Raw genomic sequence first — 14,904 nt, forward strand, 5'->3', positions numbered from 1 at the left:
ATACCTACATATATACCAACGCTACCCAAACCATGACCGTCTGGGCGAAGGTAATGGCAACCTCTGAGCACCTGAAAACTCAGCGGGGTCTTCATTGTGAAATCTAAGAGGTCAGGAAGGTGGAACAAATGACCAAACACAGAACATGGTTTGCTGTTTAAAATATTTTTCTTTGACATTGTAATTTCGAATTATAACTTCCTGGCTACTTGCACTAATGAGAAAATAATCAGATTTGTATTGCACAGCACACTCCTTACATATACATGTATGTGATAGTAATTAATTAGCAACGGCTGATCTAATGTATTTTTTATCTATTTAAGCACTCTCTTAGCACTTTTAATCAGTTCTGCAGTGGTTGAAAACTGGTTTAAGACCAACGCAAACATACAGAAGGGTCAGTATATCCTTGGTAGTATGCAAATCTTCATTTTCACTTAACACAAGAAAAGTTTAATGTTAACGACAAAATCAGTACGCTTTACGACTATAGAAAGACAGGCATTGTGTCATATATCCATTTTCCAATTTGTTTTTGTTTGAATTTATTATTATCATAAAAGAAATTTTGTGTCCACATAAAAGCATTTCCTGCACGTCCCCTCCAAGAAATGCTTAGCTCCTCTCTGAGTAACCTGTTTTATGGGCTGAATGAAAGGTCTGAAAGAAATGTGTCGTTCTTAACGTCATAGTGTTATAGAGGCTCAGGATTTCAACATTTTTCAGAGAAAGCATGCCGAATCCGGTACAGAATACTGAATATATCATCTGGAAAAGCATGGTGGGATACTTTCCAGTCGAGTGTGCTTCTCACAAAGTGGTGTCTTCCACACGGTATTCTCTGTAGTGGATGAGTACCGGCGTGTCTGCCAGCGCCTTGGATATCCGGGGTGAACGAGGAGGCGAATTTCCTGGACTATCACGTGACCCTCGACTGACCAATGAAAGAGTAGTGGTCGGCATTCCACTCTGGCGCTCCCAACCTAGTTCTCGGCTTTCCCGCCAAAGACCCCATCTTCTCCTCAGTTCCGACTGAACCTATGAAAATGCAGCCCTATTATGCATCTTTTTTTGTCTTTTTTATAATTGTTTTATGGAAGTTTACAGGATGGGTTGTTTGTTTGTTGCAATGTCATGATATGCTTTTCTAGAATGTCCTTTCAACATAAAGTCTTGTGATACAAATGATGTCATATGATTCTAATTACCGTTCTGGTCGTCAGTCGGTCTAAAACATTAACAATAACCGTTTAAAGCAAAAGTACATTTTTGTAACATTGACAGTAAACATGCTTCTCACCTCTCCGTTCAAAAAGCAGTATAGTACGGCCACTATAATTCCCTGTTGAAACAACAACAAAAAAACTCGTTAAAAGCACCAAAGTATGCAGGAGCAGAAAACATGTAACATCGATATGCTCTGCCCCTTCGACAGTATGTCGAACGAAAAGATTAAAAAAATGTCAGTTAAAGTGTAACTACTTTGCATGACTTCTCTACGTTAAAGTAGAGGGGTTACATATTTCATCACTTAAGTTGCCCTCGCCATTCTTCAGTTAGTTAAAGATATGTTATCAAACAACCATGTTACAAGTAGACATCACCCCTATTTCAACTACCATTTTCTACGAACTAAGTATATGTGATAAAAAAATCAGTTCTACACTCTTCATACTAGATCAACTCACCTGGAATGAGTTCATGAAAGTGTCGAAGAAGTAGCTGACATATTTCACCAGTCCCGTGACGTCTTCAGGAAGGCCGATGAAGACGATGTAGTGAACGCCAAAGAGTGGGATCAACACAAGTGTGGAGCGGGTCAGCTTCCTGAAGATATGAAACAGAAGTACAGGTTTGTGGAGACACGTGGCGTTATCATGACACTGGGTCAGCTTCCTGAAGATATAAAACAGAAGTACAGGTTTGTGGAGACACGTGGCGTTATCATGACACTGGGTCAGCTTCCTGAAGATATAAAACAGAAGTACAGGTTTGTGGAGACACGTGGCGTTATCATGACACTGGGTCAGCTTCCTGAAGATATAAAACAGACGTTCCAGTTTAGCGGAGAAATAACACATATTATCACAACTGTGGGTCAGCTTCCTGAAAATACCACACAGAAGTACCGATTCAGTAGAGACATTACATACGACTTTATCACAATAAGGGCTATCGTTGAGAATACGAATACCGAACTATGTACGTATGGTTCTTTCACACAACCAAAAACGGTCTTAATAATTCTTCCCAATGCCCCAGTAGTCCTTCTGCTACCTTTCTCAATCGCAATGATGAATACTTCTCACTGCACGTATCCCCCTCATCCCGGAAAAGATACTTCCGTCATGAACTGGGACGGTTGAGGATACATGTTAGGAACGAGGGACAGTCAGTGTATTTTGCAAGTTGCTTCATAACAGGCTCATTTGTTTATCAAATGAATTGAAATTTGGCAAAAATATAAATACATATCTCTTCTTGAGACTGATATATCTCAGTTTGTTGTTCAAATATTAATGAGCGACTGAGTTGATTTCAAGCTGACCACACCATTGGTAGTCCGTCAGAAGTCATCTATGTTCCTCTCTTGCCCACTTAAGATTATCATACGAAGTTGAAATTACACACGTATAATAATGAATGTCTCCATAGATAACATGCCAATGTTCATCTCCTAAATCTTAACAGTCCCTGTTTTACAGCTGCTAGAATGTAGTGAGGTGTGATATTAAAGGCAGTTGAATTCATGGCCAAAAATGTAATCTGTTGATTAAAGGCTTTGTAAATCACTTTTTCATCAATCAGGGGAAACGAAATTTCACATTGACATTTAGTGTTTAAAGACCAAACATTATGCTAAGTTTCGTTTCTCTTGAACTACGGAAAAGTAGACTACATAAACCATTAATCAACATAACTGGTATCCAGGACCCTGATAACCGCTCGGAATTCAACTCACACCTCACTCCGCTCCAGCAACGAAAAAAGAAAAACTGATTGAATTTCAGAGATAAAAAAAGCATGTGGCATAGAGAAATGCATTTGATATATGCAAAGTTTTAGTCTCCTACAAAAGCTATAATTGGGTCTGGGAAATGTTTACTTACACCGTAATTGAGCCTCCCTGGCACTACCATTTACCTCTGACGGACTACCAATTATGTGGTCAGCTTGAAATCAACTTAGTCTTTCATCCAAATTTGAACAACAAACTGAGATATGTCAGTCTCAAGAAGATATATGTCTTTACATTTGTGCCAAAGTTCAACTCATTTGATAAAAAAATGAGCCTGTTATAAACTTTAAGCAACTTGCAAAATATACTGACTGTCCCTCGTACGTACGGAACACTATCCTTCTCGCCGCTGCGATACCAGGAGGTGAGACGTAACTCCGGACATGTAAGAAAGCAGAAAGACTACCGAAACATTAGCCGCTAAGAACATTTTTGTTGTGTAGATTGGTTTAACTATTAATGGAGGATACTGTATTGCTGCACTTACTTGTACTGCGTTGAATGCTCCCTGCTTCTGTTCGCCTGTTTCAATTTAACCGCCAGGATGCGAACTATGTTTAGGAAGAGGATAAAATTGACCTGAAAATGGAAAGCAGAGAGTTGAAAATGTCTATACTCCGGTACATTATCAGAAATCGTCTCAAGCGTGTCCCATTTGTATTTTAGAAATATCATGGAACTACAGCTTATGTTTGCGTCTAAATGGTCATCTTATCTTACAGAAACATTGTCTGCCACTTAACGTTACATAAAAGTATTGACGTTACCGAATCCAGCACTATAGTTTGCCTCAGTCACGCTTCAGCTACATTTCCAAACCGATGCCCATGATTCACTGTTATCTTGCACTTTCAGACGGGGCCTCAAAGAGCTGGTGACAGCTGGGCTTCGTCTTAGTTCGTCCGGGTTGATTTTGATCCACACTTTAAATGCGATGGCAGGGGCATGTCAATGTTATGAAGATTAGGTTACGACTTGGATACGGGATGGATTCAGGTCCGAATTAAAATCAAACGGGACCTCCTCGAACCTGCAAATATCTCAACAACCGCGCGGGGGGAGGTCTCCACGAGGCCCCACGTAAAATTAAAAAGGAATCCCGTAAGCTACCCGGCGGTACACCGGTTTGGAAATGTGACTGAAGCAGTTTAGATCGGGTTCCCTCACCAGTACAGACACCAAGATGGGGCACCTGTAGATCCACCAGTACTGCAGGTGTTTGATTTCCCAACAGCTGTTAACAAACGAACGAACGGGAGAGTAAGGATACGTGTGTAAAATGTAGCTGAATCGGAGGGAACTACTCCGGTTATAGCAGCATCATCACTCTCTAGCCAGGCACTTTTAGCACAGAAGGTGGCCAATCACTACCATCTCTTCAACCCAGCCGCCTTTAAACATTCAAGATTTTCCAACGATCTTACCCCGACCACTGACAATTTCAGGTCGGCGTCGGATTGGCCAAATCGGGTCAGTTTTAGGACACACCTGTATTTTGTGAAGACAGTGTTTCAACCATCCCAGTAGTGACAGCAACTGGTAAACTGATAGCTAACTCATAACCGAGTTTACGAATGTTAATGACCTACCCTTAATTAAGATGGCTTTATGCCAAAGACTGACGACTCCCTCCTAACCATTCCTAACTCTCGTGCGAATTAGAAAAGACAAAACAAGAGTCCTTAAACAGGTGGCTAAACAATGTATTTGATAATTACTTTCGATATGTCTAAGCTATAAATATCGCCGTTTGCGGCCATGGTCGGCAATGTGTGAGGGCACTAATTAATATAAGCTGCCAAAAGTCCTAACTGACTCAAGGCTGCTTATCTAATATTTCAAACATTGTAAAATCTCCAAATTGTATTTTTGGAATGACAAAGCAGGGGCATTCACTATTTGAAATGCTGGTGTAACAAAGATTAGAACCATTTTGGTGTCCTTGCCAAACTATGATTTACTTTATAGCAATAGATAATGGGAACATCATTAGTTCCTACAACAACAGGAGTTAATTGAGTCATAAGCATACAACCTTATCCAGACCTCCTATTCTATTGAACCACCTGAAATTGTCTTCACTCATTAACATATCTATTTAGAGTTTTGATGTAAAATCTGGCTATATAACACTGTATGAAATGACGAATTTGCGGGGTGGAAATCGTGTTCCACGTGCCTGCAAATTCGAGTTTTCCGTGACTCTCCAGGTCGTGTCGACCTGCTCAGCTCTTCTGCACGGGACCCGCGCAGTCCTGGGATTTACCGCGAATGCACCACTTAGGCTGCGCAGGAAGTGTCCGCGCCCTGTTAATTCTCGTGCAGCTAGGGGGAAACTCATACACATGTCCTGCCCAGTGAACGCTTTTGCTGCCGGTATCTGCATAATTTAGCGACAATTATCACCTAATTATCATTTAATTACCCGTGCAGCTATAGGGAAATTCATACCCACGTCCTGTCCAGTGAACATGATTGCCGCCGGTAGCTGCATAATTTAGCGACAATTATCACCTAATTAGCATTTAATTACCATCCAAGGTTTGACCAGGCTTGGTCTGCGGCCAAAATCCCCCCCCCCCCCCCCAAAAAAAAAGTCCCTTATGCGCTTTCCACTTTCCCGGCCCAAAACCCTGTGAAAAGATGCTTTTATTGGTTCAAAATGGTGATTAAACTTTCATTGTTGTTTCTCCGTTATCCACGAATGCCACTATTTGCATTTTGCGGTTTAGTATCGGCTACAAAATTTCCAAAGAGTGTGTTCCTTTTTTGATCTTGACGACTCCGCCGGCCACAGTCGCTCAGGTCAAATGAAATTCAGTTCTCAGTGCGGGTCTCCGTGATGCTGTCATTCCTGCACCTTTCCTTCCATATGCTTCAGATAAAAGCGCAGATACGCCCAGTCAGATTAGCCCGCTTGGTCTCGCATCAGTTGAAAGAGTGTCGTCCACAGTTAGTCTTGCAACAAGTTCTAATTGGGTCCTTGAAAATCCTTGAACTAGTAGACTGTTGCCTCGCTGACGATCCAGGTCGCGAGATTTACCAATGTTGATGTAGGAACACGACCAAAGCTTCTCAGTGTTCCCAGCGCCGTGGCTGCCTATACCTGGCAAAGAGGACAGGGAGTGGAGAGCATATATCCACACATAGCCTGTTTACCAGTCTCTACCGAACGGTTTAGTCTGCTATGCACCGATCCAATTCTGTCAGTTATGCCTCTCCGTAGACCGAGCTAATTGATCCAAGTCCGTACAATCACCCCGTGCGCGGTATTCTCACATGGCGGGCAGGTAACACTCCCTGCGCCGTAGAGATAACGCGGAACGCCAGATGGTATGGTTTCCAGGCTAGCCCCCACACTAAGTCAGTTACTAGTAGTCTTCATCTGGGATACGTGTGCCAACTAAGAGATTTGAAAATAGCGACACGGGCGTTGATTGGCTGTTGTTTTCAAACCATATACTATGTGAATTGCAATTGGCTGACAGTCATGTTTTACAGAGCCCTGCACAAATAAAGACACAATGAGTTGTGAAATACCACGTGCCCGCTGGTCAAGTCTTTGTTGTGTAATTATTCAGTGGTTTATTTGAGATGCACGCTTGTACAACAATAAACGTCCGTGTTTATAGGTTAATAGTACGTAGAAATCACTAGTTCGACTCAAAATTTAGTCAAATAAGTTCGTTTCATTTCAACACAGACCACTGCAACATAGACCATTGCAATTGATTTGGCCCCCTTCCCGGTACATTTGAAAGCTTAGTTCACTATGACCATGTCTATGCGCCAAAACAACCGGTCATCCTTGTGTATGATGTCCTTGAAAATGTGTAGCACGAATACAGTCTTAGACTTGCTCTTGAGTATTTCAAATAACGCCAAATGCCTTATATATTCAGCATGAATTGCAAGCTTGGAGAATAATTGCAAGCCACACTCACAAGTTTCATCACATGAGGCCATTACATAGGCTACATAAATAAATACATAAAAATAGATATAGGTTACATCGTCATTGGCGATCGGAGTAGTTCTATCCGTATGAATATTCAATCCGATCCATTTTTTTGAGTGTGAACGGGGTTTAAAGAAATTAATTCTCGGGTGTAGCATATGGTGACGCGACGCCATTTTCATGTTTCCTTTGTTTCATGGCTCCTTCTTTTTACCATGCATGCACAAGTACACTTCTCTAGACAAGACTATAGGAACAAAAACACGTAACACAAGTACTAGTATTCTGTGTATTTTCAAGGAGGTTATATTGGTATTTTCAACTTCATTTTACAGGAAAAATTTACAAAAACAGAAAATCAATATGGACGCCGCAAAGACATTCCAATACACATCTTACAACATTATGCACAGCTTGTATCTTACAGACGACTCGTGTTTACTTTTTAAATACAATAATTCAAATCATTTGAAATGATCATTTCCAATACGCCGATTGGAAACCATATCATCGGGACCTTCCCGGCGTCTCTGCGGCGTTGGGAGTGGTACCCGCCACCCAGACAGATTGGCCCGCTCGGGGGTATAGTTCGCTCCCGCTACGATGGCGGCGAAACTAAAGCTAAGAAGACGAGCTATCAGAACGGTTCAATATAGCACACTGGGTCCAGTAAAACACACCTAAGCCGACACGTAGAGACAAGATACCAGTCAAACCTCCTTGGTACACCATATATGTTACCACAAGAATATGCATGCAGCTTTTAGAGTACTCTGAAACCTAGCCTGGGTGCCAGACCACCGCGCTCCTGGCGCTAATCCTTCGGCCGGGGAAGCAACTCGCGCCGCCGCCACAGATAGCACACGACCCACTAATTATCGCTAGCGCGATAGAAATCAGGGTTCGGCTGCCAAGGGCTCCCGGGTGCCAAGTCTATCCCTACTACTAGGTCTTCCCCGCCCAGAAGGGCTTATCATCGCATCGCGCGAAAGGTCTGGTATCCAGGCTATCTGAAACCCATACTATTGCCAGGGCCTCCACGTACGTACAAAACAGCTTGTCTGGTGCGCCCCTAACTCTCCTACCCTGGAGAAACCCGACTAGGGACCGGGCTGCTAGCGAGTCTCTTCGGCGTTCCGAGACTGTCAGCCCGCCGGATCTAAATTAACACTACGGAGAGTTGTAGCCCGGGGAGTGGACCGTGCCTTTTACCCGCAAGGACCGGTCAACTCTCGGGATTTTTTAGAACTCCCCCGGTGCGGTAATACAATTTCTATCGGCGGGCTTAGAGCTCTGGTCCGCCAACTGAAAGGGCGCGATAACAGTCTGGATCCCAGCGATCTAAACCGTCATAATATCATTCGCATTCGGTAATATTATTTTCAATCCTACTACTACCCAACAGAAATTTATTTAGTCCTTTACAGTCCTAAATCTATTAATGATTTTTGTTAAGTGTCGAACACAAAGTCACAGCAAATAAGATCATTTGCCTATCACAGTTCCGTGTAGTTCACACACCGTGGCATATAATGCGTGAGCTAAAGCTTATTGTTATCTACCCGGCAGGGTCACACGCGAGTGTGCAACGGCCTGGGAATCAACGCACAACTAACTGTGCATGAAAACGCAGAACTTTCCCGGTAGGCACACGCCGGACCCGGAAAACTCTTCACACTTCCTGCCCGCCTCGGTTTTAACGGACGTGCGCAGACTCGGAAAGAACCGGAAACCTGAGCTTTCACGCAGTGTAAGTAAAGTTTATTGATTCGTTCATTCATCTCTAAAATACATGGCAGCGTCCTCGGTGCAGCAGAGGACGCTGAATTGCGTACTTTAGGCGTACATGTGACAAAATCTAACACAAATCTAAGCGACAAGTACTCTACAAAATCTAAGTCAAAACAACTAGTACTATACTACAATTAATACAAGCACTGTACAATATGAAATAAGAGATACTGTAACAAGAAAAAGAAAATGTATCGAACGAGGAATTGAATGAACCAAATACAGGAATTCTCAAACAATTGGTAACAGAAGAAACAAGGTTTATCATCAAACTGTAAACTAAATAAAGCAACATCGGGAGATGTTATCAGGTGTATGTATTCAATAGATAAGTGAATTATGGAATGGGGCTGTTTTTATACCGGTTTGTTTTTGCCAAAGGGATACAAAGTTGGTGGGCGCCTTTTAGATTTCCGGCGTGGATTTCCGATCGGGTTGGGGGTAACCAACTCCTGAAGGTAGGATTACAAAGTAAAGATTTCGCAAACCGAAGGCTAAGGTTTTTCCTCGTGTTTTCCAAGGAGAGGAGACATAAATGTGTAAGGGCTTCGTTATAACATATATATTGGGGGCCAAGGATAATTCCCAGAGCACGTTTTTGTATTCGCTCCATCTTCGTGCAATGTTTTGCCGTGATACTGGGGCTCCAGACTGGTGCGGCGTATTCTAAAGTGGGCCGAATGTACCCTTGGTAAAATTCAAGGAGATCTTGTATGGGTAGTCCAAAACGTTTTAATTTCTCTAGCCAAAAAAGTCGTGAGCTTGCCTTTTGTGTAATGATGTCAACATGTATTCCCCAACTTAGGTCATGAGAGAACCATAGGTCAAGTATGCGTGCTGTTTCAGTGTATTCAAGGGACGTATTATTTAGTGAAATTTCGGGGGGTAGGGGGCAGTCTCTCATAAACGAAATCATCAATGACTTTTTCACCGTGAAGTATCATTTAATTTTTTAATTTTTTGAGGCCCAGCTATTCAATTTGTCGAGGGATGTTTGTATAAGACTGGGTTGATAGAACATTCTACTTTCACAAATCAATAAATCGTCGACAAATTTATAACGGTCTAAAACGTCTTCACTGAGGGCATCATTTATATAAATATCCACGAAATATCTTTCTAACTTGAGTAGCATTATATTTATTCGAGTGGCATGATTAATTCTGTCGAAAGCTTTACTAAAATCCGTTAAGAGAATTGTTTGGATACTTTTAGGGCTTTCGGCACCAAGGAGGATCGAGTTCACCATAGCAGTTAAATAGTGGACAGTGGAAATTCCTTTCCTACAACCGAACTGGTTAGGATCCATTACATTGGCCACGTCCTGGAGAACCCATTTCGTGACAAATGATTCAAATGCTTTGATGAGAACTGAGGTTAGAAAGATGGGCCGTAGATTATCAAGTGAGGCTGGCGACTTTTTTTGAATCGGAGTGATGACTGCCTGTTTCCATTGTATTGGAATGTAGCCTTCCTCAAGAGTTCTGCGAGATATTTCCTTAGTCACTGACGAAAGATAGCGGATGCTGCCTGAAACGTATGACTGTTTCAAAGTTTTATTGTTGCTTGAGTAACTATTATTACGTATATATGTCTAACCTCTATCGCACAGTCTGTTAGGTGTGGGACTATGTATAAACAAAATCTAAGTTAGACTGAAAGAAAAGTAACTAGAAAGGCAGCATCCGTGCAAATACAGCATATTCACTCATCACCCTCCCATGCCAAAATTGACAGCTCCAAAGTCGAAACGGCAAAAACCAGTCCAACGCCGCATCCACTATATACAAAGAAAATTAACATTTGCATAATAACCCCTGTCCAAATTGAATTTATAGAAAGCCCCCCCCCCCGTGCCAGAACTAACTAAGAGGCACACATCTCTATAACGGACGGTTGAAAATATTTCCACTCAAAAAATGAAATTTTTAAATAAAACTAGTCCAAATTTGAATTTACCCCCCCCCCTCGTGCAAGAATTGACTATTCAAGTGGTGCCTCCGCGTAAATTCTCTGAAAACATTTGAATAAGGGCCTGGGTACATATGCACAAGACAGCTACATGCCAAATACCAGGTCATTTGAAATGAATACAGGGACAAAGGAACTTGAAATATACCTTTTGTCATAAAAATAGTTAAAAATTATGCATGTCAAAAGTGTAAATAAAGTCATATGTCCTAGGAAAACTTGCTTCTCTAGACTGCCCACCGTTTGTCCTGCAAGGCGACTCGTACAGCAATCCATGGGATCATAAACAGCCACGGGGTGCCTGGAGAAAAAACGGAAGAGATATAATTGACGACCATGCATACGTAACAGGTGAGCGTTATTTCTTTTGAAAGCATCGACATTGTTCTCCGTTATAACAGAGATATCGTTTTGATGTTTCGATCGTTGGATTGTGATGATATATAGTATGTGGGTTGGTCTTGGGAAGACGGTAGACTGCACCAAGGCGTAACACACCAGGTTTGTACTAAGGAGCACAAGCTGCATATTCGGACAGATTTATATGATCTACCCACCCCGGGAAGGACCCCTACTCTTTTCGATAAGTGTGTTGGGTTCTTTAACGTGCTTGAGGTGTGGCTCTCCTCAAACACGGGACCTGCATTTAAAGTCCTATCCGAGGGACGCCCCTTACCGAAGATAGGTACTCATTTTCACCTGAGTAAAGTGGGGAAAGTAACGTAAAGTGCATTTCTCAAGGGCAGAACGCGAACGGGACAAATCAGGGCACTCCGGATTCGAACCCGGTACCTCGGGTTCTGGGGCCAAACACCCTGCCACCACGCCACCGCGACGCCACGAATGCAACTGAACGCCTGTGTATCAGGTTCGTATTCCGGACGCACAAAACGCAAATTTTGTACTGTTATGACGTAATATGAAGTAATTATGACGTCATTCATGTTATTTTGGAGTGCGCAGGCGCGGTGGTGAGAGGCAGCAAACACGAGGGCTCCAGAGAAATTTCTCACTTTTACGTAGCTAAGTACTAATTTGTTTGCGTTTTTTCCTTTTGACCTGGGGTATAAGTCATACTTAAACGTATTGTGAACCTAAGTATTGGTGGATAGTGATATCCTTAGATTTTTAACCAATTTTCTGACTGTTTTTGTAACCGACACGTAAAGGTGGGGAGGGCGACGATAACTTCTAAGTCTTCTAAGTGGGGAGGGCAACGTTATGAATTCCATTGGACGCCGTATCATTATCATCTGGTGTACCAGGGAATTTGGACAACTTATATATCACGTACAGAAAGTTGTCAATTTATTGCATCTATATTTGTGGATCCTGAACGAATTTAAACACGTCGGCGGCGCATCCCGGCCGGCTGAAGACATTTGCATATGAATTGGATGCAGAGTGGGGAGGGCGAGTGAGTGATTACATGTTTTGTACGACGATATTTGTACCGACCTACAATTGTCTGTTGTGATTTTGTGGTGTAAAATTGTGCGGGCAGAAACCTGCTTGGTGGAAACTGCGTGCCGGTGTAAACCTGTGTGGTGTAGCTTGTGTGGCGTAGCATGTGAGGCGTAAACCTGAGTGGTGTAGCCTGTGTGGTGTAGCCTGTGTGGCGGAAACCTGTGTGGTGTAGCCTATGTGGGGGAAACCTGTGTGGTGTAGCCTGTGTGGCGGAAACCTGTGTAAGTTTGAACAGGTAGTGGTACAGCCTGTGTGGCGGAAACCTGTGTGGTGTAAACCTGTGTAGTGTAAACCGGTTGTGGTATAGCCAGTGTGGCGGAAACCTGAGTGTGCAGTGTACATTTGTGTCAAAATTCAGTGTGGTGACAACCTGTGTGGTAGAAACTTGTGTGGTGACCTGTGTGGTAAAAACTTGTGTGGGACATATCTTTTTCAGTAACAAAATGGAACTCCATTACACTTGCATATTCCTGGCCTTTGCCTGATGCTTGGCAAGGCTCAGCCGGGAGCACAGCCAATAGACAAACACGAGACAAAGGACGTACATGTTACATGTGACTTCAGAACTGACTGCACCTCTGACTGGGCCACGTTTGCTTTCATGATTAAGCACAGTGGGGTGAATGGGACTTATTTCGGTCACAAGAAAATAATGATGCACAATGATAGTACAAAGTTATCATTGATTATGATCTTCATCATCAAATGGTTTTTATTATCAACAAAACACTCGCAGCCAGAGGCTGAATTGCGGTTTGTTTTACACAGTACACAATTAAAACAAGTCTCAATTACACGTTAAAAACAATCTTGCTTCTAAGTGGATATGTCGAGATGAATCCAGGACCTAGACCGCCAAAGCTGTAAAAAAGCTGTACAATATGACCATGATGCAATTTGTTGCGACGGCTGCAATAAATGGTATCATAAAGACTGCATCGAGCTATGTTCTCAGGTGTACACTGCATTAGAAAGACACCAATCATACTCGTGGATATGCTGTGACTGTGGTATACCGAACTTTGCATCAGCTATGTTTGACATTACTGATGATACTTTTCATTCAGTAAACTCAGCAAGCTTGACAAATGACTCCCCAGTGGCTACATCCACTCCACTTAGATCCAAGCAGGGTAACCCCAATATGAGGGGTTGTGGTTTCAAAAAGACCAATGGTAAACTCCTACTGGTAAACTGCCAGAGTGTTCGAAACAAAAAAGCCGAACTGGCGACTGTAATTGACACGTACAAACCAGACATAATAGCAGGCACAGAGTCATGGCTTAATCTAGACAATCAAGCAAGCAGTGAGATATTCTCCGACAACTACATAGCACACCGTAAAGACAGACAAACTGGCCCTGGAGGTGGTGTATTTCAGGTTATTAGGGATCATTTGATTGTCACCCACAGACCAGATCTAGACACAGACTGTGAGATCATTTGGACACAAACTCAAGTAGCAGGAAAGAAACCGCTAATGATTGGTACATACTATAGACCACCATCGGACCAGGGCACTAGCCTGGATGAACTGGACAAGTCCATAAGTAAAATGGGACCTAAAATTAACTCTGACAATGTGATCATACTTGGAGAATTTAACACACCTGGTATAAACTGGGATGCTAGCACTCAGAGCAGTTCAGGACAGGCACAGAAGCCATTGCACTTAGTGGATAATCATGGCTTATTCCAAACAGTTCAAGAGCCCACTAGGAATGGTAATCTCTTGGACCTGGTCTTAGTCAACAACCCAAACATAATTGAAAAGACCACAGTAGTTCCTGGAATAAGTGACCACGACATGGTATTGGTGGATGTTAACCTGGCACCCAAAGAAAACAGGAAACCCAAGAGAAAAGTATACATTCGAACTAAAGCTGATGAACCGGCCATCAAGAGTGACCTTAGTGACTATGCAACAAACTTTAACAAACGAACTGAGGATATGTCCGTGACACAGAAATGGGACGATTTCAAAGACAAAATGAAGCACACTATGGACATGCACATCCCTAGTAAAACAACATCAAGCAGATACAACCTGCCTTGGTTCAACAGAAACCTAAGAAGGCATTGCCGTAAGAAACAACGTCTTTACAATAAAGCTAAGAGAACAGGACAAGAAGACGACTGGAACAAATACAAAAGAGTTAAGAAGGGGGTACAGAAAAGCATAAGAGCAGCACATTCAAAATATGTGGCAGACATCCTTGGGGAAGCCATAATTGACAAACGCAAAACATTTTGGTCGTATATAAAAGGTCTAAGGAGAGACCTTGTTGGCGTAGCCCCTCTAAAGATGGGGAATTCCATCATAAGTGATAGTGAGAAAAAAAGCAGAGGCACTCAGTTCACAGTTTAAAAGTGTGTTTACAGAGGAAGACACAACGAACATGCCAACTCTCGGACAGCCTTGTACCCCTCCCATGGAACACATAGAGATTTCCCCTAATGGTGTTGAAAAAATGCTTCAATGTCTCAATCCATCTAATTAAGCATCTGGTCCAGACCAAATACCACATTGGTTCCTCAAAATTACAGCCACCGAAATAGCACCTGTGCTAACCAATATTTTCCAACACTCGTTAGACACAGGAGAAATTCCCAAAGACTGAAGAGATGCAAATATATGTGCCATTTTTAAAAAGGGAGATAGAGCGGTCCCGGGCAACTACCGACCTGTTTCACT

General features: G+C 42.5%; 1 pseudogene; it reads right to left on the bottom strand.

The window, feature by feature from the left end:
* Positions 1-165: 165 nt before the first annotated feature.
* LOC136439577 (vasoactive intestinal polypeptide receptor 1-like) overlaps positions 166-14,904 on the bottom strand; it is a 96,667-nt pseudogene continuing 81,928 nt past the window's right edge.

This window comes from Branchiostoma lanceolatum, chromosome 8 (assembly GCF_035083965.1).
Source record: "Branchiostoma lanceolatum isolate klBraLanc5 chromosome 8, klBraLanc5.hap2, whole genome shotgun sequence".
Taxonomy (NCBI): Eukaryota; Metazoa; Chordata; class Leptocardii; order Amphioxiformes; family Branchiostomatidae; genus Branchiostoma; species Branchiostoma lanceolatum.